The sequence below is a fragment of the Nannobrachium achirus genome (assembly GCF_963921795.1).
Source record: "Nannobrachium achirus genome assembly, chromosome: 4".
Taxonomy (NCBI): Eukaryota; Metazoa; Chordata; class Actinopteri; order Myctophiformes; family Myctophidae; genus Nannobrachium; species Nannobrachium achirus.
This window is the reverse complement of record NC_137813.1, coordinates 30196913-30211011: the sequence shown is the minus strand read 5'-3', so window position 1 is coordinate 30211011 and position 14099 is coordinate 30196913. Positions and strand designations below refer to the sequence as shown.

General features: G+C 40.8%; 1 protein-coding gene across 2 annotated transcripts in view; it reads right to left on the bottom strand.

The window, feature by feature from the left end:
* The window catches only part of LOC308284376 (trinucleotide repeat-containing gene 6A protein-like), a 58229-nt gene extending 46637 nt beyond the window's left edge, over positions 1-11592 (bottom strand). The window contains exons 1-2 of one of the 2 annotated variants that reach the window (XM_080724976.1): positions 11422-11592; positions 6503-6554 (exon numbers count right to left, since the gene is read on the bottom strand). The gene's annotated coding sequence lies outside the window, so the exon portion shown is untranslated. Of the gene's footprint in view, positions 1-6502; positions 6555-7541; positions 7566-11421 lie in introns of those variants that run through there. The other variant, XM_080724977.1, reaches the window with a different exon arrangement.
* Between the last annotated feature and the right edge of the window lie 2507 nt (positions 11593-14099).

Below are 14099 nucleotides of genomic sequence, written 5' to 3'. Positions count from 1 at the left end.
AGGTGTTGCTTTATTGCACAGAAGAGCAATGGTCAACTATCTACTTCAGGGCTAGCCACACCAAACAATGTGGCAGCCTGAGCAGGTTTTATTGGCCACAAAAATCAAAGACAACGATTACTCTTGCCATTATTACATTTTTCATCAAAGGTGATTGTAGTTGTGTGTGTGTGTGTGTGTGTGTGTGTGTGTGTGTGTGTGTTTTCATGAAAGGGTCCTGAAAAAAGTAAATATGTTCTCAGGAACGTTTTATGTTCTGTTTTGTCCATTTAATAGCTTCCATTGTTTTCACACGACTAATCATCATTTTCATAAGCAAAGTAATCTCGTACCAAAACACAAGTGTTGCACCTGAATGTATAAGGCAGAATATAGGCTACTAGACATCACTGCCCATGAAGGCTTACCAGGGTCAACTGTCAAGATAACATGGAAGCGTTTGAGAACCACCCGTTTGAGAACCAATGCTACCACTACAACACCTAAAGACAACTGGTGGGAAGAGTATAAGAATTAAACCACATGAACCCTTGTGTCCCTATTGTGGGCATATCATGAACATAGGCAAAAATAAATCTACAAGCTCACACGCAGTTCGACAACAACGCCATCAGCTTACCAATTCAATGGTCCTTTATTGGCATGAGAAAACATATGTTTACATGTACTATATCTGACAGAAAATGCACAAAGAAAAGGTTAGCTTGGGATACATTTTAAATAAATGACGGTAGTATTTCAATGTTTTTCAGTGATTTGTTTTTCACTTTGTAAAATATCTTTGGGATAAATAGCAGCCAATTTTTCAAATGTGCATTGAGTTCACAGTCACTGTTTAACACCAAACACCCGGCCTGACTGACATCCCAACGTTAGGCTGTAGTAGTCCGGACAAGTCAGTTTGGTGTGTTGGGTTCTTAAGGTGAGGTTACACTATAAATATCAGAGGTGTGCTTTCCCAGCCCAATAATGTCATCTGAGGCAATTCCTGTTGTACGCTGTAGCCCTCTACTTACCCAACTTGCATAACATAGATATGGTTCTTTTTGTCTGAGACACGAAAGGATACTAACTTTTTATCCACAAGCCAGTGTGTGGTAAACCCCAACATTGACCACTACCCACCTGTTTCACAGTGTGGTGAGCAAGCTGAAGTTTTAAATTACAATAAGAACCACAGAATGGTCAGGTTGTTGGTTACCTACTGAAGTGGCTGGTATAGCAGAACAGCAAACGGCCATATGGTAATTTCTTCATCTGTTCTTAGACAACAGATAGTAATTACATTTGCCCATCTAACGCCGTAAAACTAAGATGCCATGGATGTACCGTATACGTATATATGGATGTGTATTTCCCAATCGTTTTTAAAACAAGTACCATTTTCACTCTACAAATAGACATTACTTTCCTGAAATAACCGTGCTCCAAAAATAGTCATTTGTTCTGACAGTCAATAACAAATATTTTCTTCATGAATGTGCTGTTGACTCACTAAAAGTTTATTTTTTATCTATTCATAGAGACAAGAGTGAGCTTAGTGGGGAGGAAGAAACTAGATAAAAGCCATTTACCAAGGCTTTTCAGTGTTATGGAGGCTGACTCAATAACCGCAGTCTGATCAGTTAGCTATTAGCTAATATATAAAATTGACCTGTTTTGTTTAACATTGCTATGGACTCACTGGTGTCAAGAATAGCCCAAATCTGAACAATCCTACATTGTTGCTCGCTGCCATCTCTGATGAACTGTTCACACAGAAGACCTACCTAAAACAAATATCTAAGAGCGCTCTTTCTTGTAATGTTTCCCCATTAAAAAGCTCCAGTTAAGAATTTAAAATGTATATCAGACACCATATCGATCCACCATGGATGCTATAGATAGCAGTAATGACACGTATTAGACAACTTCAGACACACACAGAGTCATCTGTCCACTTGGAACAATAGTCACAGGGTAGTGGCATGGCTAATTTGCATGTTACACGTTCACGTCATTTGCATCACTTTGCATTACATGTTCCCACAGTGGTGGTGCTGCTGGAAGCAGTTTTGGGGAAGCCACCGCGTGATTACTGAATGGCCACAAAAACGAAATGTTGTCCGACAGCAGACACTTGGCAGTCTGAACACTGTCGGTCACTGCTTCAGCACAGCTTCGCTAACTGAATATTGTGCCATTTAGACTAGGAACTTACTGAATATTGTGCCATTTAGACTAGGAACTTACTTATTGTAATTATTATCCAAGCTGTTATAGCAGTGGATCCCAAACGTTTTAGCGCCGTGACCCAAAAGAGAAATTACACATTTGCCTGTGATACAAACTAGTGAAAATAGCAGATCTACAAGCTCACAACACGTCGCTTGTGAGCTTGAAGATCGGCTATTTTCACTACTGTTTAAACATTTGTTTTCTAATTTATGGAATAAATGAAATTACTTAGAAAAATCTTTGCATTTTTTTCATGAACATCTTTTTATTTTATTTTTATGTTTTGAAATAATTCAAAATTTGTCCGCGACCCACAAATGGGTCCCGAGTCCTGACCCAGTGTTTGGGAACCAGTGTGTTATAACAATACTGAATAAGTGTTGTTGACGCCGTGAGGTGGCTTGCAAAGTGTCCCCACATGTTGTCATGAAGAGCAACTTCAACAGAAGGACTCTGGGACCTGACGTGACGTCTTGGGCAAATTAAAATGTGGGTCCCAGTACTAAAACCACAAATCAACTTTTCACATTTTCCTCCATTTATTATACCCCGTTGGGTTATAAACGGATTAAGCTACTTCCCAATTTCATCTGTCATTAGTTATCCACTGCAATAGTACATAATGTAAACTGTGCATATACATAATAATAATATAAGCTCTGTGTCCTGCTGAGCCCATAGGTCATGGACTCTTTCTGGTTATGGGTGGTTCCTGTCTTGTGATATTCTGCAGGTGTTGCTTAATGGCACAGAAGAGCAACGGTCAACTACCACTTCAGGGCTAGCCACACTCACCAAAACAATGTGGCAGCCTAGGTTGAAGACAAGGATTAACGTTGCCATTATTACATTTTGCATCAAATGTGATTAGTCAATAAATAGAGCCATTTTACTTTTATTCACTGTTCTCAGGAACATTTGGGACAGTATGGTACGAGTTTAGCAATGAATGATTCCATTTGTCTTGCTAACCATCTTTTTTTTAATCTTATGTCCATTTTGTTTTATGTCCATTTGATAGCTCTCTTTGTTTCAAGTCTTTTTGAGAACTGCACACAAACTAATTATCATTGGCAAAGTAATCACATACCAAAATTCAAGTGTTGTACCTGAATGCATAAAGCCCTTTGCACACAGGCGCGTTTAACCGCACGGATAAAACGGACAATATAATTTTTTGAAAAGAAAACAATGATTCTCTATGACCTCATGCACACCGGCTCCGATTTAAGCCGTGCGACGAGTGGCTGCCGCCGTGCGTTTTTTTCTCGATCGAAACCAGTCCGATTCGTGCGTCTTGTCGCATGCGGTAAAAAACTCATCACTCCTTTTATGACTCCTTTTTGGATCCGCAGCGCCGATTCCGCACAGCCTTGCACACCAAATCCAATGCGTTTTATTCATGCCGCAAACGAAAGAAAACGCAACTGTCCTGTGTGCAAAGGGCTTAAGGCAGAATATAAGCTACTAGACATCACTGCCCATGAATGCTTACCAGGCTCAACTGCCAAGATAACATGGAAGCAGTGGTTTGAGAACCACATTTAGTTCCAATGCTACCACTACTGGTGGGTAGAGTATAAGATTTTAACCACATTAACCCTATAATATCATGAACACGGGCAAAAACATATCTACAAGCTCACAATGCATTGCTTGGTGTAGAGGAACAAAAGGAGGGGACAAAGTATAGACCACCGGGCGACCCTGGACAATTAAATGTAATAGTGTTTAAGTGATAAGACAAAGCAACCGCAAGAAAAATAACACGGACTTAAGATCACCTACATATCCTATATGCAAAAGAAATTGAGCGGTTTTGTAATGCAATTTAAAAAAAAATTAAAAACATTAGCCAAATTTAATTTAACTAGACATGGTAATCAAAACCTCCAGGATGTTATTGCTTCTAATAACTGAAATGACCTTGCATGATCAATAAAACAAACCCACGTCTAGGAAAACAACTTTATATTATAATTATTGCAGTCATGAAAAGAATATTGACAGCTTAGTTACTACACAGTATTGCATGTAGAATACATAACACTGTCTGGAAGCATTATGAATTAAGACACATTTTCTGTGTGCCAGGCCTGTGTAAAGAGTTTGATTTCTATGACCAATTAGTTAAAGATTTGTAGAGTCAGACTGCTGAGCATTGAATGACCCAATTCATTTATATTCACTCAACAGAAACCCAAGCCTTTATTACTAGGAAAAACGTTTTTTATTTTTACTAATGCTCAGGGGACTTTTAAAAGCGGCTTGAATGGAAAAGTGAAATGGCTTCGACATTAAAAACATCTTTAGCATAAGTAAGTTATTCATGTTATATTGTTGTTATTAGAGATGCACCGATCAGGTTTTTTGGGGCCGATACCGATCACCGATCAACTGGAATCAATATCTGCCGATACCGATATTACCGATCGATCACAGCGTGGAATCAATATCTGCCAATACCAATATTACCGATCGATCACAGCATGAAATCCATAAATTGTGTCACTGTAGCAGCATTTATATATTTAATGATTCCTCTTACACATTGACATTGTATATATTAATTCAATTCAACTTTAGATTCTAAGGTCACGATTCGATTCAATTCTCGATATATTTTATCGTATCGTAAATCATTTTAGTTCTAGGAAAATTCCTCCTAAAGAAAAAAACTAAAACATTTTCCTATAAAGACAGTGGCAATATTGTCTGCCCTTCATTATTTTCAAGGTTACTTGGTTATAATGGTTAATAACATGTTTCTTTAAAAGCAGAATCAATAATAGGCCAAATAGGCCCTTAAGATTGTTTTTCTGTACACTGTATTACACATTTGGGATCCTTGCTCTTGGCATGAAAATGTTTGAGAACCACTGTTCTTAAACAATATCAGACAACAACATTTCTGTTTGACTGACATTAACCAGTTTTTTTATTTTTATAGGCCTGTTTGCTCACAAAAACAGGATCTGGCAACACCTTTTTTGCACCTGTTTGCTTGTTTCTGTGTCAGAAACTGAATGGCAACACTTCAGCTGCTAGCTGTTAGCTCTCATGTCGCGCACAGAGAGAGAATGAGAGACGTTAACTGGAGACACACACGCACACGCACACGCACACACACACACACACACACACACCTATGTCAAATGGGTCATTCTCAACGAGCCTCGTTAGTTAACCTAACAACACAGCTGGCCGGCAATAGTGTTGAAAACGCATTCATCGTGTTCACTTCTCTGTATTCTAATCCAAGCAATTTGGAGCATAAAAAATCGTGGATTTTACTTTGAGATGACAACAGCTAAAGGTAGAAGTAAGCTACTTATATTCTGATCTATGATGAATTATTCCAGTGTCAGTGGTTTATCCAAGACGTTTAAAACAAACGACTTCACTCTGAGACGGCAGCAGCTCTGCTCTCTCTCTCTACTCCTCCCTGTGCATGTGTGTGTAGAAGGGGAGGGGGGAGAAAAGTGGCTCACAGAAGTGAACTGCCACACACACACACACACACACACACACACACACACACAGAGAGCGAGAGAGAGAGAGAGAGAGAGAGAGAGAGAGAGGGGAGAATAACAGCTCCTCTGTCAGAAGCACGCATGCACAACGCGCACGTCTATTTCGCTAAAAAAATCGATCGGCTCGCTTTGATCCATTATGGAAACACCGATCGATACCGATATGGCCATTATCGGCCGATCTGATATCGGCGCCGATCAATCGGTGCATCTCTAGTTGTTATATTCCAAATATAGTGCAACTTCAAAATAAGAATTTCATGGGTGACCTTGGGGAGGGTTAATTAACTTGTTTGCGGAGGGAGGGGGGTGCACAGTACTATTGTGTGTCTGCATCTAGATCAACTGCATGGCCACAATGAGCTACACAAACACCTCTGTGAACACACAAAACAGTGGGTCGCTGGCTTCTCGTTTAGCGTTTTAAAACAGCAAAGCTTACTCAGCACATGGGGGTCTGGACCGACCCGGGCCCTCCAATTCAATTCAAACGGAACTGCATGTGCTTACACAAGCAACAGCTGCCCCTCCTGTGTCCCCCTGACTGACACACACACACACACACACCTTTGGTGGCCTGATGGCCTGTAGTACACACATTGGCTCAGTGTATACACAGCCCTTCTACTAGCCAAAGAGAAAATACCAGAAGGGCACCCATTCCCGTGCACACACCCACAGACTCCTGACTAGGCTTATCGCAAACACATTCACATTTATGCATTCCAAAAGGTGTGCCGAGGTACACTCACCTGTTTTGACTCTTCAGGTTCTTTGGTGGCAACAGCTTCCAATTCCGATTCTCTGAAGAAAGACAAAACAAAATGACAAAGGAGAGATTAGAAAGAATCATATGAAAAATGTAATCTTTGCTGTGTTACTCATTACAAACTATTTGAAGGTTTTGCAAACAAAAAGATGACAACAGAATTCCAAAAGGAATATTTTTTTGTTGTTTGTACTATGGCTGAGCAATATAGCACCGATGATGATCATGATATATCAACTAGTTATCGTCTTGAAAATGTATATTGTAATACTATACTAATATTTGTAAATGCTTTAAATGTATAAATGTTGTATTACATTAAACTCAAACATGAAAATATTTTGTGAAAAACTAGTCATTCAGACAATTTGGTCACAAATTACAATATCGGTTTTCGTATATCTCCCTGCCCAAGTTTGTACTGTATTCAATTACCTATCAGATGCCAAATGTTTGTCCACATTAGCTTATTTCCACCTTTTCTAATAGAAAGTAGATGTGTCGTTCATGAGTAATTCATTCCTAAGAACTAATCACAAGAATGAATCGTGAACGATTCGTTTATTAAACTGTTACGTTCATGCTTTCGTTCATACCCCCTGTACCCTCCCCGTAATAGCCCCTGGCACACAGGACGGGCTGTACAAGCATCGTGGTAAAAACGCTCCTGCAATATTGTTTTTCACAGGACATTCATGCAATGAACGGTGAACGTGAACAAATTATTTGAACGGAACATTACCGTGAATGAAATTATTTGTTCACTGAAAAGAACGTTTTTGCCCACCACTACTATAAAGATCAGTAATGGCTCTAGGCAGTGCTCATACATGTTGCCCACCCTGGCCACAATATGCATTATGCACTGTGCGTTGTTCTAATGGAAGTGGCGGAAGTGCTACGTTTAAGGGAAGTTACGTCATGCGGTGCGAGTCTGTTTACTTCCCCCAGTGAAACAAACAAAAATTGATTGTAGCTCTTAACTCACTCTTAAGATCAAAGGGGAATGGAAGGCAATTCACCTGAAAGACGTCTGGGGACGTCTTACCAGGTTACCAGGTAAGCAGAATCTGCTGTAGCGGCTGGTGAACAAAAACACTACATATCTCATTATGCAACTCGGCCGCCAGCATCACGGAGCGTCCATTCTCCATTGACTGACTCCTATTCTATGCTGTAACATAAAAACGGCTATATCTCTGAATAAGGTGAAAATAACGCAGAGGAGGCAGAGATAAGCTCTTTTTCACCGCTGAACTGGGTCGTGATGGTCGGCCGCGGTTATTTTAGTTTTGCGACCGTTTGTAAACAAACCAAACTCCATTTTAAAAAAAGTAAGATAACACAACATGCACATGGCTTCCGGGGGTAGTTTGATGGAATGCATTTCAGTCAATTAGGGCCAGGTGGACCAGCTTATGTATATAGGGATGGACATCGGTATCGGCCAATATCAGAAATCGGCAGGTATCATATCAAACCGGCCAAATCGGTGATCGGCAGGTCACTGACATAAATATGCCAAAATCGGCCAATTGTATCTCTTGCACTGCACAGCATGATGCTCGGTCCTGTGACAAAACATTAGCAAGTAGCAGCCAGTCTACTTGGAGGCAGCCTACAGAATACAGATGGTGCTGATTACCTTTGCAATGTAAGGATATATTCCATAATCCTGTGTCAATGTCGTCTCCAAAAAGAAGGGGGGAAAAAATCATGCGTCACCTGCTTTCCTCCTGCCTAGTCCAGACGGTCATATTAGACTGGATATTGTCTGTGATTTTGGATATTGTACTATTGTGATTGATTTGGCATTAGTGTTCTTCTAGCTTATTGGTACTCAAATTGAAGTATGTCTTGTAGGCCTACTTGGCCTGAAACAAAAGGGTATTGGAGCAACCCTATTTCCTAGTTCTTAGCTAAAGAAATCGGAAAAATCGGTTTTGGCAGGTCAGACCTTCATAAAACCGGTGGATCGGTATCGGCCAAGAATTTTGCAATCGGTCCATCTCTAATATCTAAGCTATTTTTATATGAGATACTTCAATGGTTTCCTATGGAAATAAGCTTAGTCTTTTCTGGGATCTCCTTTTAGTTGACCTTGTACCAGTGAACTGTACCGTCATGAAACTGTACCTTTTTCTATGCAAACTTCTAATGAAGTCTTCAATCAATCAAAAAACAAATACTATTTTTGAATGATGTAAAATACCTGGACCAGAAAAATAAATGACATATCACTATCACACATTGTTTTCTGCCATGTTGCCTTCAATGTTACCCTCATTACTGTATTAATTGTTTGGAGACATCTAAAGAGTATAAAGAAAGTTTCTGAACGTGCCAAAGTATTGCGAGACTGTTGATAATTGACCAAATCTCTCGATACTGCGGACGTGCAGAGCTATAAACTATAAGTGGAAACGTTAAGGAATAGTGTTTGTTCACAGGCTGGTCCAGCCGGCTCTCATTGACTCCAATGTATTCTCACTGAAATTTGGGATCCAGTTCGCCTCCCAAGAGTCAATGGCACGTGACCCATGGACTGAACCTTCTATCAATTACCTTATTCAGGTTTTCCCAAAGTTCTGTTTGATTGGCTCGGCAGCAGATTTGAACCGAGAAACACATGAACATCATGTGTCTCTCCAGTTAAAATCTGCTGCCAAGCCATTTGAAGCCAAACCAACCAAGCTATAGGAAACTAAACCAGAACAGTTAACAGGTAAGCCACCTTCTGGAAACCCCGGAGTACAAATATGCACAAAGCCTACACCAAAATGTAACCCAAACCTAAAAAGAAGAAGGGGCGCCCGCTGGCCTACTGGTCCAGGTGCATACCTTAGGCATTACCACATAGGCATGGATGCCTGGCGGCGTCGCCGGTTGATTCCCGATTCGGACGACCTTTGCCATGTGTCACTCTCCATCTCTCCCCCCATTTCCTGTCAGTCTATCCAATAAAGGCATAAAAGCCCAAAAATAATCTTTTACTTGTTTTTTTGAAGAAGAAAACATTCTACTTGTTCTCTAGTTTATTGTGAGGAGTCTAGGAAATTACCGCAAGCCACTAGCCACATACTACTAAACACTGACTGGTCGGTTTGTCAACTCTACCTGCCATTTTGTTGAGTAAATGACCCAACATTCTGAGGTTGTTCTGGTTGAAAGCATAGCTGGTTGTAAACACACAGGCAGGTGGACAAATGGTATTTGATTATACAGTTACCAGTAAAGTCTACATCCATTCTGTCAAGTGTTCTAGTACACACATACTGTACATATCACCACCACCATTTTCACACAGTGCAGTGCACACAAAAATCACCACAAGTGTCACTATCACTAAGCAAAACGTGAATTCCTATTAATGCCACCAAATACTTATGGGTACGCAAAACCTAAAGTGTACACAAATGTCATGCAGCGTATCCAACTGTGAGGCACATAGGGACATCTGCACTTTGCCTAGTTAAGAGTGGCAATGCAAGTTTAACTGCATAGCAAAGCAAACAGACTTCAGGTCCCCGTGCTGGGGAACTGCAAGGTGAGCACCGTGAAAGGCTGGGGCTACTGCTCGGGTCCCTCCTGATCGGCCATTATCTCAGCTGTTGCCTGGCTTGCAGCTTAGCCAACATGGCTTCTCTGTAGTCTGGTATTTTTCCAACACAGGCAAGAGCAGCAAAACAGCATACCTGCTACAGCTGAACAACCGTAGTCATTCAACGATATAACAATCAATCCATATTTGCGTAACTTTAGGCAAAGAAGTATACAAGCACACACAAAGCTGCAATAAACAGAACCGTGCAGGTCTAATAATGTCAAAGTAGAAGAGCGATTGGAATGGGTGTTTCTCTGCCGACAGAGGGAGTTGAAAACCCCAGTCAAATAATCAGCGGGATCGTTAAATTAGCTCGGAATGTAAAAAATGCAGACGACTACTGTAGCAGCGCATTGTATTCCTAGGTGCAGTTATTTGTGTTTTGTAACTAATAAAAGTCAAAGCACTGCTTAAATCCGTGACCAGTTTTTTTTAAAGAGACATTAAACATCAGTGCACTTCCATTGCTTCCAACAAGCTGCGCAGGAAGCTAGGTTAGCTGCTAGCGTTAGCCCGAAGCGACCGAAACGACGTTGCTTTTCTACCATCCTGACCCGGGGTGTTGTTTGGTTTGAGAAACACACAGAACCACTGGGAAAACACTCAATACAGTCTACAAAATATATAAAACAGACATTCCGACAAACTAAACGGGATAAAACAACGCAGCTCGCAAGCTAACGTTAGCATTGTGAAGCAGAATGAGCGAGCACACTACTGGAGTACAAATAGTCCAAGTTCGATCTTCATGTTTACACTAAATTACAGTCAGCCGTCGCCTGAATGTGTACATTTATAAATCCTTATGTTTTCATTTCACATATTCATATTAAATCTGCAATGCAACCTCGCCGCCTTCCTTGCCTTCTGCAGGGCTCATACATACGAAATGCTCATACAAAAATTACGTTTTGTTTCAGTTTCAGTTGAAAAAAATATGTTTATATTGTTTATATATAAATATATTTTTGTTTTTTGCCAAGCAAGGCACTCGCGCAGAGACATTGGAAAATTTTACATAATGCTCTTTTTTTTACCTCGTTCCGAAAATAGCAGATCTACAAGCTCAAGGCGCGGTGCATTGCACGGCGCTGTGAGCTTGTAGATCTGCTATTTTCATCGCGCGACACCGCCATACGACGAAGTAGGCTCCACACATTGAGGGTAACAACAGTCAGCGGGTAAAACTGAACTACGCCAGTGTGCTGGTTGGTTGGTGGGACTAAAAACCCCCGGCTTAAAACAACAAAAAAACACTCACACACAGATACAACAAGACACACGGCAAGTGGCCTTACCTCATAAAGTATAAAGTGCAAACAGAGCGGAAAGGAAAGCCGGCTGTAAGGCTAAATAAAATTCAACGCGTTTTTTTTTTTGCAGCATCTACGAGGGGAGGCATTCGTCCTGCATGATCGCCATTTTCTCTTGACTCGCTGTAATAACCTTCTCTCTCTCTGCTGCTCGCTTTCCCCTCCTCCCTCTCTCTCTAGCTCTCTCTCTAGCTCTGTGACGCTCTCTCTCTGTCTCTCTCCCTCCAGTGGTAACAAAGTACATTTACTCAAGTACTATAAGTACAACTTTTACTTTACTGGAGTATTTCCAGTTTTTCAGTACTTTACTTCTAGTCCACTACATCTCAGAGTCAAATATTGCTATTTTCAAACATTTTGTACTTTTGATACTTCGAGTAGGCCTACTTTTTGATGCCAATACTTTCATACTTTTTTCCAAGTACATTTGAATGAATTGCATAGGCCTACTTGTAACATGTTTTTGATGTTATCGATCCTATGGTCTACTGTTCTATCCGTATGTCTTTCAATGTTATATGAGATAGGCTACATCAAGTGGTTCCTGTGAATAAGCCGAAAAGCTTACAGGATCTCCTTTTAGTTGACCTTGTACTACCAGTCACTGTCACTGTACAAACTGTACCTTTTCCTATTGCAATCTTCCAATACATTCTTCAATCAATCAATCAATCAATCAATCAATCAATCACAGAGTAAATATAAATTGCAGTATTTGATACGTTTTACTCAAGTAAAGAATGTGAGTACTTTTTCCACCTCTCTCTCTCTCTCTCTCTCTCTCTCTCTCTCTCTCTCTCTCTCTCTCTCTCTTTCTCAGGAGTGGGGGTAGTGTGGCGGTGGAGAGCAAGCAGTATACAGGAGAGAGGAAACCTTCACCACTTCCTCTTGACAGAAACAGTAGTGCAGTGTTTCTCAAACTTTCACATTTCAAGGTCTCTCCTTTACTCTGACAGTGTACAAATGGAACGAAATGAACCACTTGTAGCCTACTCTGTCAGTGAGTTACAGACTTGTATGGGTCAATTTAGATCCCCTTAGGAACCCACAGAGTCCCTGGAATCAACTTTGAGAACCACTGACTGCAGTATAGAGCAAAATGGGTGGTGTGAAGATCGATGGATGAACAAACTGTGTCCAACAAGTCAGTTGCTGGTTGATTGTGGGAACAAATTTTGCAAAATGTGAATGTAAAGTCAACTGCATTCTGTTTCAATATCCTGACTTATCAATGTCAAAACAACAGTAAACTAAGTAAACAGGACAAATGGCTCAATAGAAAGTGTCAGTGTGTCACACACCAACACAGCAGTTTTTAATATTTTTGGAGCGGTGAAAGCGCTCCCAATAGACAGGTATGTCCGTGGGTATGTGGGTGGCTGGCTGGGTGGCTGGCTGGCTGGGTGGGTGGCTGGCTGGCCATGTCCGTAGCCTGGCAATACCTTGAGTGGGCAGTAGTACGTGGCCCCACACGGGAAAGTCCCGATCTGGCGAAGCCCGAAGTGGCGAAGTGGGGAAATGTCTCCTACCGCACCGTTATGGCGAACGCGTATCTATATGGCGAAGCCCGATATTGTATGGTAGTACAATTATAATATGCAGTGCTGTCTGCACTGTCTGACCGACGTCTAGCGATTCCAGCCTCTTGGCGATCTGGAGGGAATCTTTTTATTCCTCAAGAGGAATAAAATCAAGAGGTTTTTTTATATTTAATGGGCCCAACCACCCTATTCTACCACCCTATTCTATCACCTCACAAATAAGCCTTTCCCCACACGTGGGGATATATAATATCGTTATTATATTTATATAAGATAGGCTAATAATATATTTGGCTTGGAGTCACAACGGTGAGGTTTGGTTTGACATTTAATTACCTTGAGTGCTGCATCTGTGATGTGATGTAGTCCACATTTTGAAGAATTAATCCGGTTTTTAGGTGAAAACAAGGGGAATGCAATACCCTGCAGTGTAATGGAACTAAATGAACCCTACATGTCCATTTTCTCTTTTTACTTGGCCTATTGAGCGCAGAGAAAGGCTCACCTGAAAGCATTCTCACTGATTAATCTGACGGAATCTGACACTGATATTAATATTACTAAAAACGTTTTCTTTTTTTCCCTACGCAGTTGATTGAATGAGTGCAAAATGCAATGCAATGAATATATTTTAACCAACAACCAAAGTTGTTGCGAATAGCATGAGAACGACTCTCCCTTTCTAACACACACACACGCACGCACACAAAATCAATCAATCAATCAATCAAAAAAGCGTAAAAGTAGGCCAAACCAATTAAGATCCGCAGCTGATTCTAGACTCCCTAATAACTTTCCAGCTCTGCTCTCCTCCAACTCCAAGTTACATTAAACTTAATAACTTATGGTTCTCACTCTCAGCAAATGTATGATTAAGCCTGTGCATTCTCCATGTTTCCACCTCAAAATGCTGGACCCGACAGGACCTCTCTCTCTCTCTCTGGGACATTGGATTTACATCTCCGTGCCGTCAGGCCATCGGAATATCGAGATTTAGCCACTTGCGCGCGCTACCCACTTTAAAGCCAATTCAGTTATTTTAAACAATAAGACTACAGATCACATCATATTCATAGGCCTATAGGTTGTCAGTTGTCAGAACGTGTCACTTTGTTGGTAGCT